General features: G+C 37.2%; 1 long non-coding RNA gene and 1 pseudogene across 1 annotated transcript; one reads left to right on the top strand and one right to left on the bottom strand.

The window, feature by feature from the left end:
* Positions 1–9,951: 9,951 nt before the first annotated feature.
* LOC148575621 (uncharacterized) lies at positions 9,952–12,591 on the bottom strand (annotated as a pseudogene).
* Positions 12,592–17,873: 5,282 nt separating this feature from the next.
* On the top strand, positions 17,874–18,534 carry LOC107610977 (uncharacterized). Its single transcript, XR_002358239.2, has 2 exons — positions 17,874–17,936; positions 18,020–18,534. It is a non-coding gene; the product is annotated as an uncharacterized LOC107610977 (long non-coding RNA).
* Positions 18,535–19,626: the final 1,092 nt, after the last annotated feature.

The raw sequence follows: 19,626 nt of genomic DNA, 5'->3' as shown, positions 1-19,626 counted from the left end.
ATCTACTAATAAAATTGTGGATACAACTAATTATTATAGATACAACTATCTACTAATAAAATTATTAAACATGAATGATAATTAGAACTATATTAATTAATAAAATTAGAATGAATAAAAATATCAATAATTGATAATTAGTTTAATAATTCATTGAATATTGATTTGATATAATTATAATAAAGATATTTTCGTAAAATAATATAATTATACATTATCCATGAGCTAATTGTAATATAATTAAAATAAATTTATTTAAAAAAAAATCATGTGTAATCTTCCTAAATTATAATAATTTCTTTATTTATGTATACCTATGTATTAGTTTTGTTAAATAATTCTAAATATTTCTTTATTTATACATACATATACATTAATTATACATAAAAATATTTAAATCACATATATTAAATATTTTTTTTGTTATAATTATTTTCTTTTATATATATATTATTTCACAATGCGTGCAATAAGCTTTTATGTTTGATATTGATATATAGTCTCCAATCCCAGCTTCATTCATACGCAAATTATATACAATTTTTTTTAATAGAGCAATTTTAATTTTTAATGGAGATACTTACTACAATTAAGTAAAAATTATGTTATTATCTTTTATTAACCTTTATAATTAATTCAATGAAGATAATTGCTCAGTATATATGTTATATATCTACATTAATTATGTGCCAATATTTTTAGGAAAGAGGTAAAAGAAGAGATATATATTATTGCTATATAAGAAGCAAATATAAATTGCTACGTTCTTTTTTATTATATTATACAACTTAAAGTTATAATATCATGTTACTATTAATTATAGATACTTGTTACAATTATATCAAATTTAATTATAAATCTAAATAAATAAAATAGATAACAATCAATATTAATTTTTTCTTTTTTACATTCAATATTTACTGTAAATATTAAAAGTAAAATAACTAATGAATAAAAATATGAGTAGAAAATAAAACATAATAATTAAAATTTAATTTGTTAACTAATTAATCTTGTGTCTATACAATATTATTATTATTATTATTATTCACAAATTAAAGCAAAAGATAAAGAACCATATAGTTAACGAACTATTATTAGGATGGATGAGAATTATATCATGAATTATTGTAAATACAACTATCTACTAATAAAATTGTAAATAGAATTAATTATTGTAGATACAACTATCTACTAATAAAATTATTGTACATGAATGAGAATTAGAACTATATCAATTAATATAATTAGAATGAATAAAAATATTGATGATTGATAATTAGTTTAATAATGCATTGAATATTGATTTGATATAATTATAATAAAGATATTTTCTTAAAATAATATAGTTATACATTATTCGTGAGCTAATTGTAATATAATTAGAATAAATTCATTTGAATGAAAAAAAATTTATGTGTAATCTTCATAAATTACAGTAATTTCTTTATTTATGTATACGTATATATTAATTTTGTTAAATAATTCTAAATATTTTTTTACTTATACATACATATATATTAATTATACATAAAAAATATTTAAATCACATATATTAAATATTTTTTTATAATTATTTTCTTTTATTTATATATTAGGGCAATTTACTAATATAAATAAAATGCAACCCAATATTACCAAAATGCACAAAATGAAAAATGGATATCAAAATGCATTTTTTGCCTATTCTATGTAAACCACGACAGGGGTGTAGCGGTTTACACAATACGCGTAATCCGCTATATATAGAGGTGTCGCGGATTACATGCAAGAGGAACTGTTCATAAACCGCGACAGGGGTGTCGCAGTTTACGTGTTGGCTTGATTTGTGCATAAACCGCGATAGGGGTATAGCATTTTATGCATTACTATAAATATGCTGGAGGGGTCTCGTGAATTATATTTGTGCTGTGAAGAAAAACTATTCTAGAGAGAAGTGGTGGTTTCTAGAGAGAGGAATAGAGAGAGTTGTGGTTGATTTGAGTTGAGATCGGAGCCAGGACCATAGCAGAGGCACGCAGTCTATACAGGTTCAACGGCGTTGCGCACGTGGCCAGGAGCATACACGAAGAGGTTAGCATCATAATTTTTAAATAATATATTTTGTATAATGTTGTTAGTTAAATTATTATTTTAATTAGGGTTAATCACCAAAAATATCCCCGAATTATTCAAACGCTGACAAAAATACATCCGAATTTTACTATTAACAAAAATGTCTTTAAATAATTTAAAAATACAACAAAAATACCCAACAGTAAATATGTATTTTTAAAAAATATCTTAGAGATTGAATTTTGATGCAATTTTTTACAAGCATGATTAGAAAAATGAGATATTATTATTCTTAAAATTTGGTAATTTTTTTCTAAATATATATTTTTTTGTGAGTTTTTAAAAGTATTATTGGTTGTTAACAAAAAAATTACAAAAAAATTATATACTTAACAAAAAATCACTAAATTTTAAGGATAATAATACCTCATTTTTCTAATCATCCTTGCAAAAAATCGCATCAAAATTCAATCTCTAATGTATTTTTTGAGAAATACATATTTAATGTTAGATAATCTTGAAAAAAAACTAACATTAAATATGTATGTCTCAAAAAATACATTAGAAATTGAATTTTAATGCTATTTTTTGCAAACATTATTAGAAAAATGAGATATTATTATTCTTAAAATTTGGAGATTTTTTGTTAAGTATATATTTTTTTGTGATTTTTTAAAAGTATTATTGGTTGTTAACAAAAAAATTATAAAACAATAATATACTTAACGAAAAATCACCAAATTTTAAGAATAATAATATCTCAATTTTATAATTATTCTTGCAAAAAATTACATCAAAATTCAATCTCTAAGACATTTTTTTAAAATATATATTTACTGTTGGGTATTTTTGTTGTGTTTTTAAATTATTTAAAGGTATTTTTATCGATAGTAAAATTCGGGTGTATTTTTGTCAGCGTTTTTGGTGGTTAACTCTTTTAATTATTTTTCGTTATTTTCGTTATTTTGGTTATTTTTAATTTAGTTATTGTTAGTTAATGTATCCCAATTTAAGTTAGTTGTTGTTAGTTATTGTTAGTTAATGTATCCTAATTTAAGTTAGTTGTTGTTAGTTATTTTTAATTTTCGTTATTTTGTTGTTACTGCTGGGTTTTTATATGTTTGGTTTATTCTGTGACATGTTCCAGCGGACTAGGTGTATATATAGTGTCCGGAGGCAGCAGAACATGCCTTTGCATGACAGGATCGTTTCATATCTGGAGAGGGCCGGTTTGTACCACCTGGCGAGGCTCAACGCCAGGTGGTTCTGGTTGGACGAGCCCTTAACCAGTGCTTTCATTGAGCGGTGGCGTCCTGAAATGCATACCTTTTATAGCCTCGCTCGACGTGATGCCTGTTGTTCATCCAAAGATTCTCACCGAGGAGCACAGTCGATTATGGCGTGCATGTACTTGTCTGATCTACTTCGCCGTTATTAAGTGGCACTAGGTGGATAGGGTGCTACCACAGCTGGGTGGCGTTCAGCATGAGCCTGAGCCGGCATCGAACATTGATTGGTTGCATGCCAAGGATGGAGGGGTGGCGACAGATAGTTTTCCAGCTACTACTAGGTATGGCACCTTAGTTGGCAGAACAGATTCGATGCTGTCCTGAGTATCCCCCGGGTGCCGAATCCCGGGCCGTCAGCAGACTTCCTGCGGTGGTGGTACAGAGAGGCTATTAGGTTTTTGTCGCCAGATTCTTTGATTGCCGATCCTAGGGCCGAGGAGATCTCACAGGATGCTGTTTAGTGAGGGTCGTCACAGGTTCCTCCGAGGGTTCCCATGCCAGACGTGCCAGATAACAGGCGCGTCGCGATGACGAGTTGGTACCCGTGCTACAGACCGGGAGTGGCGATGGTGGACGACATGATTCAGGATGACAGATCCGGTGACGACGGGGTCGGACATGGTGATCACCGTGTCCGGCGTGGCCGTCTTCAGCGTCGGGGTGGTTCATCAGGGGGAACATCTGTTGGTCCTAGTGATAGACCCCCTGAGCATGACTCGGCCGACGAGGATGAGGATAGGCAGGGGCCGTAGCTTACTATGTTATGTTTCCATTTATGATACCCATGTATGTCCGATATTCCATGTACTTTTGTATTATATGTGTTTGAACTTACTTTATTTTTGAATTAGGTGTATGTAATGTATGTTTTTTGTTAACGTCACACTTTATTTACCATGTACTTTTTGTTACCCTCACACAATGTTTATTTTTTCTATTAAATATTTATAGTAATGCATAAATTGCTACACCCCTATTGCAGTTTATGCACAAATCAAGCCAACACGTAAATCGCGACACTCCTGTCGCGGTTTATGAACAGTTCCTCTTGCACGTAATCTGCGACACCCTTATAGCGGATTACGTGTATTGTGTAAACTGCTACACCCCTGTCGCGGTTTACATAGAATAGGCAAAAAATACATTTTGGTATCCATTTTTCATTTTGTGAATTTTGGTAATATTGGGTTGCATTTTATTTATATTAGTAAATTGCCTTATATATTATTCCACAATGCGTGCAATAAACTTTTATGTTTGATATCCATATATAGCTTCCAATTCCAGTCTCATTCATGCACAAATTGTATACAATTTTTTTTAATAAAGCAATTTTAATTTTTCATTTTATTTTCTTTCACATACATTTTCTTTTTCCTGTAAATAGTGGTATTTTTTTCTTTTTTGTTTTAAGTACACTTTTATTAAGAATTGCATTACTAATCTAAAATAAAAAAAGTGAAAAAAAAGTGATACATATATCCAAGAAAAAAAATAAACTTAAATATCAGAAAAAAGAAATCTTATATTAAAACATTTAAAAATAACATATCCAATAAAAATAGTCATAATATATAAATTGAGATAACAATTTAAATTTAAATTAATATAAAATGGATTTAATCAAATACCAATATTAGAAATAAATTACTTAAATAATATTTAATCTATTCTAGTCTTTAGACACATATAAATTAGAGTCATTCTCGTAACGACAACCAACTGAAACATCATAAGTTTGGACATTTAGAATTCGTGCAAATTCAGACCATCCTCTTGTTAAATAAACTTCATCATCCACTATCCATGCAATATGGCAAGGTATAGAATTGTCACACCGAGAAATTAAACTAATCCTTATTCCCCTCAATGGCATTGCATTGATACAAAAGAAGGCCGGTAATTTTTGAAAAAATTTATAATATGTTATAAAATTATTTTAATAACAAAAAACTTAAAATAAGAAAATTTAAATATATTACCAATTGTTGAAATTGCATATCCGAGTTTGACACGAATTTAGCAAAACTGAACTTAAATTGAGAGAATTCATTCTCATTATGTGCTCCACTTCGAAGATCTCCGGGCAGATGTAGAAAGCATGGAGAGGATGGAACTTGAACTTGGCCTACAAAATTTCGTAAAAATAATTCCTCAATAAAAAACCGAGTTCTTCCCAAGAAAACTAATTTTACCCACATTTTATTAGGTTGGTCATAATATGTGAGTAGATCTAACCATCCTTCGATAAAATAAAGTTTACTGCTTTTTTTTAGACTCTTACCATGCAGTTAGAACCCAAATCAGTGAATATAACTCGATGAGGTATTTCATGGATGTGATGCATTGTAAATGATTGCGACAAAAAACAATCGCACTAGAACATTAGACGAAAAGAATAAGTTGGAGTAAGAACAATCATTAAATTATCAAAAGAATAATGTAATAAAATGAGTATATAAAAAATACTATACAAAATTATAAATTGTACTTTAAAAGGATTAACTTTGATGAAAAACGAAGAATACATTCTATGAAGTAGTAAAAGAAGAATACTAAATTTAAAGAAAATGAGTTGACTCTCAGATCTCTAGGCTCATGTACCACCAAAAAAAAATTCTATATATAGACTTTATTAAAAAATATATATAAATTAGTTATTATTAAGATAAATTTTGATTATTTACGTTAGTTATACATCATATATTTGTTTTGTTAAAATTATATGATTTTATCATATTATATCCGTATCATTAGAGGAAACAGCCCTTCTTGGATACATAAAAAAAAATAGAGCAACCCAAACCCCATGCTAACATCGTAACCACAAAAAACCTAACAATATAGAAATCTCAACAAAACACCAAACGAAGATGAAATCTCCTTCAATGAACACATCACGTGAAGAGCCATTAATGAAAACCCAAAAAAAAAAATTAAACTTCAACTACACACTGTATTTCTAACCTTGTTGTAGCTGACGATGACGATACCCTCTGCTTCAACAACTTCGTACGATTGGCGTCCTTCCTTCTCCTGCCAATAAACTCAGTCAAGCACTAACTAGAACGTGCCCTAATGTGATAGCATTCTCTGGACGAAAGGAAGAAGAAACGTTTGAAGAGAAGTAGGAGAAAGACTAACGAATGATCAACCCTCTCTCCAAGCAACCTTTCAATTCCCCTCCATCACAAAACGACGTCGTTCTGATTCATCAACCCCCTCCAAGCAAAACGACATTGTTAAGGCGGCCTACGTGGACCATAAACCGCCAGCTCAGCGCTCCGACTGCTGAGTCATGCCGGAATTGGGTGGAAGGACCAAGATTTCACACGGAGCTCAATCTAAAGGGTGTAATTAGAGCATTTTAAAAGTGAGGGGCAACATTGGTGCACAGGCTCAATCTGAGAGACCGTTTTAGGAATTTACTCGTTATTTTTTTCCTTAATTTTTTCATTTATTATCATATAAACAATACTTTATTTTTTATAATAGTAAAAATATATATAATTAGATTATATTAAAATTTATTTATTTCTTGAAAATAATATTTAAAAAATTACAAAAATAAAGTGAAAAAATTTATATAAATAATATACAATACATTATCAAATTTATACTAAAATAAAATAATTTTACACATCTTAAAATGTTGTGTTACGATGGGTAACCGGAGATTAATGGGCTGGATGGCGTTGGTTGGCCCAAACGTATGAAGGAGGTGGCTTTCGAGTGGATCTGCTACTCGGTGCCCTCCGTCCGACTTGTGGCGTGTGAAAGAATGGGGGGTGGTACCTGCAAAGACACTCCGATGCCTAAGTTAGCAAGAGTGTGAGCAGTTTAGAGAGTATTGGAACTTAGAGATACCTGAGTGGTGTCAGTGTATTTATAGTGGTGAACCAATAACCACCGCTGAAGTAGTGCCACCTTTTTAGGTGGATAACCGTTCCCATATCTTAGGGAGGTTAAGATACGGCTCTTATGAAGTGGTTAGAGAGATTCTAGGGGCAGTTACTCATTCGAATGAGTGTTATCTGCCAGCTAACCCTCGTAGCCGACTTCTTTGGAGCAGGTCGTGTTGAGTACCGACTTCTTGGGATGAAGGCTGGTACTGGGTGAAACTCGACCCTTTGGGTTGGGTTTCTTTGCTTGGATCCTGGGCCTTTATTATTGGGCCAGGGTATGAACAGTGCCCCTACTCGAGCCCAATTTCTTTTTAAGATTTGGGTTCGAGTATTCTACTCGGGGTCGTAGCCGATTTGTAAGAGGACCGACGTGATGGTTTGAAACCGATGTGACTTTTCGTGACCTTTTGGTTCTGACAGTTACGTCTAATCAAGCGTCGTGTCCGTTAGGGGTGTGCGTAGGGATTTAATGGCCTTGGTAATGGTGCATCTTCATTAATGACTGCCCCATTTTTACCATTATGCCCCTAATGTTCTTATAAATACTTTCCCTCTCTTTCATTGTTTCGTTTCTGCGATCTTTCAAATTTCCCTTGCATTCGTTCGTACTGCACTCTTGCGCTTTCGAAGGCTTTTGCTTCCAACCCTCATTTCCAGATAAAGGTTAGTTCTTCAACATGCCTTTGTAGATAAGTTTGATTTGTAGACTTTAGTTTCGCATCCCCCTCCCTTTAGAGACCGTGTTAGTGATTTTTCTTTTCCCCTTGTAGGTTTTTGTCACCCCTTTTTTAGAAAAAGAAATGGCTTCTGTAGATGCTCTCTCTCAATGGGTTGATGTCACGGTCTTAGGGGAGGAACCCTCAGTCGATTCTGAGTTTATCACCCATCTTCGTACTCGCCACAGAATTTGTTCTTCTGAGGAGGATGAGCCGAAATATGAGTTGGTGGCCCCGGGTCCAGAAGACCGGGTTTGCTTTGGGAGGGCTAATGAGGCGGCCTCCCATTTTTTCTTTATGTATGAGTGTATGATCACCCGTTTGGGTGTTTTTCTTCCTTTTTCAGATTTTGAGATGTCTGTTTTACGTCATTGCCGAGTCGCTCCTACCCAGCTTCACCCCAACTCTTGGGATTTTTTGAAAATTTATCAATTCATCAGCCAGGCTTTAGAGTTCTCGACTTCTTTAAAGATTTTTTTCCATCTTTTTCACATGACAAAACCCTTTAGTGGGCTAAACAATAAACAACAGTGGGTGTCGTTCCGAGCCATACAAGGTCGGAGAATTTTCACCCTTTTTGACGAATCCTTCCACGACTTCAAAAACTATTTTTTCAAAGTGCAAGCTGTAGAGGGTCACCACCCCTTTTTCCTGGATGATAATTCTTCCCCCCGCTTTCCCTTATACTGGTTGGAGGCCTCCCCTTGTGAAAAATATGGTCTTGACGACCTGGATGATGTGGAGGCAGCCATTGTAGGGTTCCTCCGAGAAGTTTGGGGGAGGTCTCCATACTTGGACACGAAAAAGTTTCTCCAGGGGTCTCCGAGTTTTATCCAGGCGCAACTAGGTAGCTTTCATTTGTTTATTTGGTTTTCCGACTTGTCTGACTAATTCTTCCGACTTGTCTAATCTATCAATTGTTGCTTTTTTCAGAGATGGCAAAAACAAATGCCCAGGAGTCCTACCAAAGGGTCCAGGAGGCCAAAGCAAGGTCTCGCGCCAGGTCCGGTGGCGCTAGGGCGGTTGCTTCTCCTCCTCCTCCTCCTCGGAACGTCGGGACTCCTTCTCAGCCTATAGTGATTTCTTCTTCTATTTCCTCTCTGCCACCCCCCTCCGCTCGACCCACTCCCGAACCAGAGAAGAAGAAGCGCAAGACTTTAGAGTCTGGCGCTTCTAGTGAGGCGGACGCTCTTGCGTTCGTCCGAAAGAACATTTTTCCCCATGCTCGTATAAGCATGGATGATGTTTCTGTTCGGCATTACCTCACTACTGTGGTTGAGGAGAGTCTCAAGACGGCGGGGGTTTGTGGCAAACTCTTAGATATATTTGAGAAGACTCCTCTCAGCTCTTTAGGGATGACCTCGAAGGTCGAGGAGCTGGAAGGTAGGCTTCGCATATATCAGGAGCACGAGAGGGAGTTGAAGGGGGAAGTCGCCAAGCTGAAGGAGGAGAGGGATAGCCTCCGAGAGAAGGAGAAGAAGTTGCAAGCCCAATGCAACATGGAGGTGGATTTGAGGAAGGCAGCGCAAGCCAGTTACAATAGTTTATTTGATGATCTTGTGTCTGTAAAGGATGACTTGCTGAATGCTCGGAAGGCCTATACCGAGTTAGAGGACTCTATTGCTGATGGTGCTGACGAAGCTTGGAGGATCTTTAAGGAGCAGGTCGGAGTCATTGCTCCTGACTTGGACCTTTCTCCTTTAGACCCTGATAAAATTGTCATTGATGGTGCCATCATGGATCCTCCTGTCCCCGTGGTGGAGTCCGAGTCCGATTTGAAGACTCGGGGGCAGAGGATCATAGAGTCCCCTCCTCGCTCTAAGGACGCTCCGAGTTCTTCTACCATCCCTCCGACTTCCTCTTCAGCTCCTGCTCCTGGCGCTCCTCCCGACTCTGCTGGTGGTGATCCTTCTACTCCTCTTGCTAAGAAGTGATTTTGGCTATTGGGGCCCGGCCTGTGGGCCCCACTTTTTAAACTCTTTATATTTATTTGTTGATGCTGAAACAATTTTTGGCCTTTTAAGGCCGTAAACAAAACAATTTATGATACCCTTTTTAATAAGGGTTTAATTTAGCGATTAAATAAATGCCCTTTTTTGGATAAGGGCTTTGAGTTACCTCATGCGCGCATGCTTTTCTGTTCGTGGTTCTTTTGAATTTTGATCTTTTCAAGGAAAAACTTTTCCTTGGGCTTGTCTGTCTTTCTGAGTCTTGTCGATCTTCAGGACAGCCTTATATCCCTTTCTTAGTTTTTTCCTACCTCTTTTTGTTATTCCTAGTACTCAATTTTGTTTCATTGAGCTTTTCGTGACTTAGGCTACTTTTGCGATTCATTTTAGTTTTACTCGGTTTCGCATTTCAACTTATGAGTCGGACTGCTTCCGAGTTTATCATGATCGACTTCTATAGCCTCTTTACACCGACTTGTACCTCGTCGTTTTATCCTGACGACCATCTAGGTCGGTTCATGGGATTTTCACGTTTTGTCGAGCTTAAATCGGCGCGTTTCGTAGAAATAGAATAAAAAAGGGAATTTAAAAGAGATATTAAAATGAAAAAGATCTTTATTAATTGAGGAGGTACCTTATTGCTACTAAGGGCTTTTGACAGTCTATTTTTCCTTAGCCCCTACTATGATGCCTCGTTAAAAACCCTTCTTCCAGAAAAAACCCTTTGATTTTGGGAAAAATCATGAAGTTGGGAAAAGAGTACATCAAGGAGTAGAGTTCGCTTTTAGCTGTAGTACCTTTTCATATTACAAGCATGCCATGATCTTGGTAACTTGGTGCCGTCAAAGTCGGTCACCCTATAATAGCCTTTTCCTAAGACCTCGTTGATCTTGTATGGTCCTTTCCAATTAGCAGCGAGCTTTCCTTCCCCAGATTTGTTGACTCCAATGTCGTTTCTGATTAGGACCAAGTCATCTGGGGTGAAACTCCTTCGAATGACTTTTTTGTTGTATCTTGCGGTCATCCTTTGCTTCAACGCTGCTTCTCTTATCTGGGCTTCTTCTCGAACTTCGGGGAGCAAGTCGAGCTCCTCTTTGTGCCCCTGTATGTTCCCGATCTCGTCATGGAAAATCACTCTTGGGCTTTGCTCATTGACCTCTATTGGGATCATGGCTTCTACGCCATAAACTAGTCGAAAAGGTGTTTCTCCAGTGGCGGATTGGGGGGTTGTTCTGTAAGCCCATAGTACTTGTGGTAGCTCTTCAGCCCAAGCTCCTTTTGCATCTTGTAATCTTTTCTTCAGCCCTGCCAGTATGACTTTGTTGGCTGCCTCGGCTTGCCCATTGGCTTGTGGGTGTTCCACCGAGGTGAACTGGTGTTTGATGTTCATACTGGCTACTAGGATTCTAAAGGTGGAGTCGGTGAACTGGGTTCCATTATCTGTGGTAATGGAATAAGGTATCCCATACCTTGTGATGATATTTTTGTAGAGGAACCTCCGACTTCTTTGTGCAGTGATAGTGGCCAGTGGTTCTGCTTCTATCCACTTTGTGAAATAATCTATTCCCACTATTAGGTACCTGACTTGTCCTGGCGCCTGAGGAAAAGGACCTAACAAATCCATTCCCCATTTTGCAAAGGGCCACGGAGAAGTGATACTAATGAGCTCCTCTGGGGGAGCCACGTGGAAATTTGCGTGCATTTGACATGGTTGGCACTTTTTCGCAAATTCTGTGGCATCTTTCTGCAAGGTTGGCCAATAGAATCCAGCTCGGATTACTTTCCTGGCTAATGACCTTGCTCCGAGATGGTTTCCGCAGATTCCACTATGTACTTCCTCTAATACCTCAGTGGTTCTGGAGGTCGGTACACATTTTAATAATGGCGTTGATATCCCTCTTCTGTAGAGGATATTTCTTACCAAGGTGTAGTGTTGTGCTTCCCTTCGGATTTTCTTGGCCTTCTTTTCCTCCTTAGGGAGGATGTCGAATTTCAGGTATTCGACTAAGGGGTTCATCCATCCGAGGTTTAATCCGACCACTTCGAAGACTTCTTGTTTGTCTTCTATTTTTACCACTGAAGGTTCCTGGAGAGTCTCTTGGATCAGGCTTCTATTATTTCCTCCTGGCTTGGTACTTGCTAACTTGGATAGGGCATCTTCTCTGCTGTTTAGATCCCGAGTTATGTGTTTTACCTCGGTTTCCGTAAAGCGCCCAAGGTGCTCCAAAGTTTTTTCCAAGTACCTCTTCATGTTTGGGTCCTTTGCCTGATATTCTCCACTTATTTGGGAGGTCACCACTTGGGAGTCGCTGTATATCATCATCTTTGTAGCACCGACTTCCTCTGCCAGCTTCAATCCAGCAATCAAGGCTTCATACTCTGCCTGATTATTTGAGGCTGGAAATTCAAACTTGAGAGAAACCTCTATCTGGGTTCCCCTTTCATCTACCAGTATTATGCTTGCACCGCTTCCTGTTTTGTTGGAGGATCCATCTACATAGAGTTCCCATGTAGTTGGTTTTTCCTCTTGATCTCCTGCGTATTCTGCAATGAAGTCGGTGAGGCACTGGGCTTTAATCGCCGTCCGAGTTTCATATCTCAAGTCGAACTCGGAGAGCTCTATTGCCCATTGAACCATTCTCCCTGCAACATCCGTCTTTTGGAGGATTTACTTCATGGGCTAGTTCGTACGGACTCTTATTGTGTGAGCTTGAAAATAAGGCCGTAGCTTTCGTGAGGCTACCACTAAGGAGTAGGCAAACTTCTCTAGTTTGTGGTACCTTAGCTCAGGGCCTTGTAGAACTTTACTAATGAAATAGACTGGGTGTTGGCCGTCCTCGTCTTCTCTTATCAAGGCTGCTGAGACAGCCTTGTCTGCCACGGATAGGTATAGGACGAAGTCTTCTCCAGCTACAGGTCGGGTCAAAATAGGAGGTTGGCTCAAAAACTTTTTGAACTCCTGGAACGCCTCCTCGCATTCAGGAGTCCATTCAAACTGGCATCCCTTTCTCAATAGGGAGAACAGTGGAAGGGATCTTAGTGCTGATCCTGCCAAAAACCTGGAGAGAGCTGCGAGTCGGTCGTTAAGCTGTTGGACTTCTCTTAAACAAGTCGGGCTTCTCATTTCCAAGATAGCTCTACACTTATCGGGATTGGCTTCGATCCCTCTTTGTGTTAGCATAAATCCCAGAAATTTCCCTGCCTCCACCGTGAAGGCGCATTTTGCGGGGTTTAGTCTCATCCCATGCAGCCTTATGGTGTCAAAGACTTGTGAGAGGTCTGACAAGAGGTCGACTTCTTTCTTGGTCTTTACTAGCATGTCGTCGACGTATACTTCCATTAGATTTCCAAGGTGGGAGGCGAACACCTTATTCATCAACCTCTGGTATGTGGCTCCTGCATTTTTTAATCCAAATGGCATGACCACGTAGCAAAAGTTGGCTCTGGGTGTGATGAATGATGTCTTCTCTTGGTCTGGCTCGTACATCGGGATTTGGTTATACCCCGAGTAGGCGTCCATGAACGACAAGTATTGATACCCCGAGCTAGAGTCTACTAGGGCATCAATGCTTGGTAGTGGATAAGGGTCCTTGGGACATGCCTTATTTAAGTCGGTATAGTCGACGCACATCCTCCATTTGCCATTTTATTTTTTGACTAGCACTACATTGGCTAGCCATGTTGGGTATTTGACTTCTCTGATGAAGCCAGCTTCCAGGAGCGCCTGTACTTGCTCTTCCACTACTAGGGCTCGCTCTGGGCCGAGCTTGCGTCTTCTTTGTTGTACAGGTCAGGACCCCGGGTAGACCGAGAGCTTGTGGGACATGAGCTCGGGATCTATCCCAGGCATGTCGGAGGCCTTCCAGGCGAAGAGATCGGAGTTATCTCTTAGGAGCTTAGTCAACCCTTGTCTTAGGGTTTCCCCTAGGTTGGCTCCTATGTGAGTGTTTTTTCCTTCCTCTTCGCCGACCTGAATCTCCTCTGTTTTTCCCCCGGGCTGTGGTCGCAGCTCTTCTTTAATCCTTGCTCCACCGAGCTCTATTGTGTGGATTTCTTTGCTCTTTCCTCTCAGGTTTAGGCTTTCATTGTAGCATTTTCTTGCCAACTTCTGATCTCCCCTTACCGTTGCTATCCCCGCTGAGGTCGGGAATTTCATGCAGAGGTGGGGTGTCAATACCACCGCTCCGAGTCGATTAAGGGTAGCTCTGCCGATTAAAGCATTATAGGCTGACCCCACGTCGATGACTATGAAGTCTATACTCAGAGTCTTTGATTTTTTCCCCTTTCCAAAGGTGGTGTGGAGGGGCAAAAATCCTAGTGGCTTTATTGGCGTGTTGCCTAATCCGTACAAGGTGTCGGGGTAGGCTCTTAATTCTTTCTCATCTAATCCCAGTTTGTCGAAAGCGGGCTTAAAGAGGATGTCCGCTGAACTTCCTTGGTCTACTAGGGTTCTGTGGAGATGGGCATTTGCCAGGATCATAGTAATTACCACTGGGTCATCGTGCCCAGGGATTATTCCTTGTCCATCCTCCTTTGTGAATGAAATGGTAGAGAGGTCGGATGACTCCTCTCCGACCTGGTAAACTCTCTTGAGATGTCTTTTACGAGAAGATTTGGTGAGTCCCCCTCCCGCAAACCCTCCTGAGATCATATGGATATGTCTCTCCGGAGTTTGTGGTGGTGGGTCTCTTCTATCCATATCATCTCGCTTTCTTTTTCCATGAATGTCCGACCTTTCTATGAGATATCTGTCAAGCCGACCTTCTCTAGCCAGCTTTTCTATCACATTTTTAAGGTCGTAACAGTCGTTTGTGGAGTGCCCATATATCTTATGGTACTCACAGTAAACACCGTGGCTCCCCCTCTTTTATTTTTAATGGGCCTGGGGGCGGCAGCCTTTCAGTATTGCAAATCTCTCTGTATACATCCACTACAGGAACTTTTAGAGGAGTATAAGAGTGATATTTTCTTGGCCTATCGAGACCGAGTTCTTCCCTCTCCCTCTCTTTCGTTGAGGGAGGGTGACCAGGTCGCCAACTCAGGTCTCTTAGCTTAGCATTTTCTTCCATATTGATGTACTTTTCAGCTCTTTCCTGTACATCACTTAAAGAGACGGGGTGTCTTTTTGATATGGACTGTGAGAAGGGACCTTCTCTAAGACCATTGACTAGCCCCATGATGACTGCCTCGGTGGGCAGGTCTTGAATCTCCAAACATGCTTTGTTGAACCTTTCCATATAGGCTCGTAAGGACTCCCCGACCTCCTGTTTTATTCCCAGGAGACTTGGCGCATGTTTTACTTTGTCTTTCTGGATGGAGAACCTCATCAAGAACTTCCTTGAGAGGTCTTCAAAACTGGTAATCGACCTCGGAGGGAGGCTGTCGAACCACTTCATCGTTGCTTTCGATAGAGTGGTCGGGAAGGCTTTGCATCGCGTAGCGTCGGAAGCATCTGCTAGATACATCCGACTTTTAAAGTTGCTTAGGTGATGCTTCGGATCTGTGGTTCCATCATAGAGGTCCATATCGGGGCTTTTGAAGTTCCTTGGAACTTTCGCCCTCATTATGTCCTCACTAAAAGGATCCTCGCCTCCTAGGGGCGGCTCTTCTCTCTCGTCGCGGGGGTTCCGACCTTTGAGGGAGGATTCTAACTTTAAGAGTTTTATTTCTAACTCTTTTCGTCGTTCCATCTCCTCTTTTAGGTTCCTTTCGGTCTCCTTTTGTCGTTCCCGCTCTTGTTCTAGCTGCTCGAGGCGGCTGTGGACTAATCCCATGAGCTCAGCCGCATGGGATGGTCCCTCTTTCTCTGATTCGCGCCCTTCCGAAGAATTCATCTTCGGATTCTTTACTCCGGAGGTACCTTCCCTGTGTTGATCAGCGGCTTCTTGGTGAAGGGTCAAGTCCGCATTGTGGTTTCCAGTGTCCAGATTCTCTTGTTCAGAATCTGACCCTACGTGACCATCTTCAGGGGATCTATCCGCCATTACTGGTTGATCTCTCGGGTCCCCGGCAACGGCGCCAATGTTACGATGGGTAACCGGAGATTAATGGGCTGGATGGCGTTGGTTGGCCCAAACGTATGAAGGAGGTGGCTTTCGAGTGGATCTGCTACTCGGTGCCCTCCGTCCGACTTGTGGCGTGTGAAAGAATGGGGGGTGGTACCTGCAAAGACACTCCGATGCCTAAGTTAGCAAGAGTGTGAGAAGGTTAGAGAGTATTGGAACTTAGAGATACCTGAGTGGTGTCAGTGTATTTATAGTGGTGAACCAATAACCACCGCTGAAGTAGTGCCACCTTTTTAGGTGGATAACCGTTCCCATATCTTAGGGAGGTTAAGATACGGCTCTTATGAAGTGGTTAGAGAGATTCTAGGGGCAGTTACTCATTCGAATGAGTGTTATCTGCCAGCTAACCCTCGTAGCCGACTTCTTTGGAGCAGGTCGTGTTGAGTACCGACTTCTTGGGATGAAGACTGGTACTGGGTGAAACTCGACCCTTTGGGTTGGGTTTCTTTGCTTGGATCCTGGGCCTTTATTATTGGGTCAGGGTATGAACAAGTTGTATATTTACTATTGTATATTTTTTTAAAATTAAATTAATTTAATTGAATAATTGAATTAGTTAAAGTTTTTAAACTTTAGAATTAATACCCAATTAAAGTCAGATTTAATCAGACTTGACTCTATTATATTCTATTACCCATCAAATACAAAATCAATAAAATCATGTCTCATCGCGTTAGATCAGATCAATTTTAATTGAGTGATAATCAAATTATCTGTATTTATGATCACCTCTAATTTTGGTCAAAAACCAAAACAAAAAGTATAATTTCAATGAACATTCTATACTAACAAAAGAATAATATTCTAATAAAAAAATATATTATTGTAAAAAAAATTTCAATAACATAGGAATCTTATCAGTAACTACAAATCTATTATATTATGTATTAAGTTGCATAGTCCATAAGTTTTTCATATATTTTTTTAGATACTTACATCATATATCTTGTATGTTGATTATGCCACAAATGTCAGTCAAGTTGCCATTCACTAAGTCATATAAATTGAGTCATTCCATATACGCCTCACTCAATTGAAACTTCGACTTGGACTACAACGTAATAGCAAAATCCCGTTGACTCTACAACCCACAAAGTGCATATTGTCATTGTCAATTTCATCCCAAAAAAAAATATAAGTAGACAATAAAAATATTAAATAATATGAATAATAAATATATTAAATATTTAATTTATTAAATATATGAATAATTATTTTAATATTAGAATTTAAATAAATAATTTGAGAGTGTAGTATATTTTTATTTGATTAGACCAATTTTAAAATTTATTATTCATATTATTTACAAAAATCATTATCTATCTAATAATATCTATCTTCAATTTCTATTCTTAAAATTTTTAATAATAAATCTTAATGGCTCTTCAAATTGCAACATTTCGGTAAAGTGTCTGAAACAAAACGGCTATAAAATTTTGATATGAAAGTAAAAAGAGTAATATATTTTAACATGATAATTTTTAGTATTTTTTAAAATTGTGGGGTACACAAATCAAATCCTCCAATTTGTGTTTAAAAGGTTAAAAAAAATTCAAAATATACAAATCAAAAGGTCTGATTTGTGTTAAAAAAAATTAAAAAACTCAGAATATATAACTCGGACCATGCGAGTTGTTGGATTATAAAATTTTGCTCTCACATGCAATGTGAAGGTGCCGCGAGATATATATATATACTTGTTGAAAAAAGAGGGCTGTGGAACTTGTGGTGGGCCATTGATTATATATGAAAGACAAAGGAGGGGGTATTGAAGTTTGAGTGGTCCCTCCCCCCCCCCCCCCCCACTGTTTTTTTCAGAGGTCCCCCCCCCCCCCCCCTTTTTTTTTCAGATATATATATACACACCCAACAAATCGCAACAAAAATAGACACCAAAAAAGGGTTCAATTTGCGTGTTCGACAGAGTTATAGAAGCAATAGCAGCCATGGATGTCAGGTAACGCGACTCCTTCGACTCCGTCATCTCTATGTATACTATCGTTTCTTTAGTGTTTATGTTTGCTACTTTGCTCTGCTCAGTTATAACTTTGGTGAAACTTAGGAACCGAACCGACTGCACTGGCCAGTTCGGTTCGAGACCAGAACTCATTTGCGGTTACATTTATTGAAATCATTCGGTACCCGTGTGGTTCCAATTTTAGATTCTTCATCCAACTTTTGGTAACACAGCATCTATAAAGTTTTTAGAAGTCTCTTTACAAAATGAGTTTAATTCTGAATCACTGTGTTGCATCTAAAGAATGTAACCAAATTTCAACGTTTGAAGAAGAGGAGAGCTCTGTCCACAGGCGCCGCAGCAACTATGCAAATTTCAACGTCTGGCATCCAGAGGAGGGGGAAAAGCACAGGCCTTTCTTTTTCTTTCTTCTTTCTATTTATTTTTTTGTTTATTTTTTATTTTAACTTTCAAGAGTTTAGAATTTTTTGTGTTTAGATAACTTTTATCTTTAAAAATATTAATTTTAGTTCATGTCTTGAACTCTTGATTCATTTTTTGAATTTGAAAATAGAAAATGGATATTGTCACTTCCAAATGACTGATATCACACACTCTAGCTAATTTATATATGATATGGTGTAATGATTGGTTGGTTTATAATGCGGCATTCAACCCGGTAGGTTAATGTGTCGCTTTTTTTTTAGGTGACTTAATGTGTCGCTTAACAATATGGAAATATAAAAAAAAAAAAAAAAAATTCATTTTTTGACTATTAAAACGGTAATGCTAAATGAGCTGGTAGTAACATAATCTGTAAAATACAATTTTATGAATTAAACTAGAATATTTAACACTTTTAGAAACAAAAGTATACACAATTATATTTCAAGAATCAAACTCAAATAATATAGTTTTATTTAGTAACAATAATCTTCGAAGAGGTGACTTTGATATTTTTTTTTTCCTAAAGAAAAAGTCTTCTAAGAAAACAAATGCTTAAAATGATTTGTATATTAAATCAAATCCGCTATTAAATGGATAAACTTAAATATTTAAACAATTAGATAAAATAAAATAATATATTTTAATATAAAATATATTTTTTAAGAATATTTTTTAATTTTATATTATTTTAAATTGGTTCGTTGCTTAAAAAAAAAATTGGGTTTACCGATTCTTTAACCTATTTTAGGTTTGCTCTCAATCGATTTTTTATGTTAAAAATCAGATATGTCTTAGGACTAATTTTCTGTTAATCTAATTAAATTGACCCGTTTAATATTCAAAAGAATTACAGAATTATTTTCTATCCAAAGAAGCGTGTATACAGTATAATCTGATATGCTGCTAATAGACCAGTCAATCATTTTGAAAGTCACAAAATATTTTACATAATGAAAATAAAGATAAATAAATAAATATTTTACACTTAATATTTTATGTCAAAAATATTTATATAACTTAATTAGGTTGATAAATTAAAAGGTAAAAATCTAATCACTCATAGATCAAGATAATAGAATAAATATATTACGAAAATTATAATTTTAATGATAATTAATCATTTTATTTTAATAATTTCCTCTAAATATTTTTTTAAACAAATCTACCTTGCATGACTTGGCTTTTAACTGCAAAAGTCAACAAGTATTAAACAACCTTGAGCAAATCGCCAAATCCTTCACAA

This window comes from Arachis ipaensis, chromosome B1 (genome assembly GCF_059453495.1).
Source record: "Arachis ipaensis isolate K30076 ecotype BB chromosome B1, ASM5945349v1, whole genome shotgun sequence".
Lineage (NCBI taxonomy): Eukaryota > Viridiplantae > Streptophyta > Magnoliopsida > Fabales > Fabaceae > Arachis > Arachis ipaensis.
Note: the sequence above shows the minus strand (reverse complement) of the source record. Positions and strands in the feature narration are given on the sequence as shown.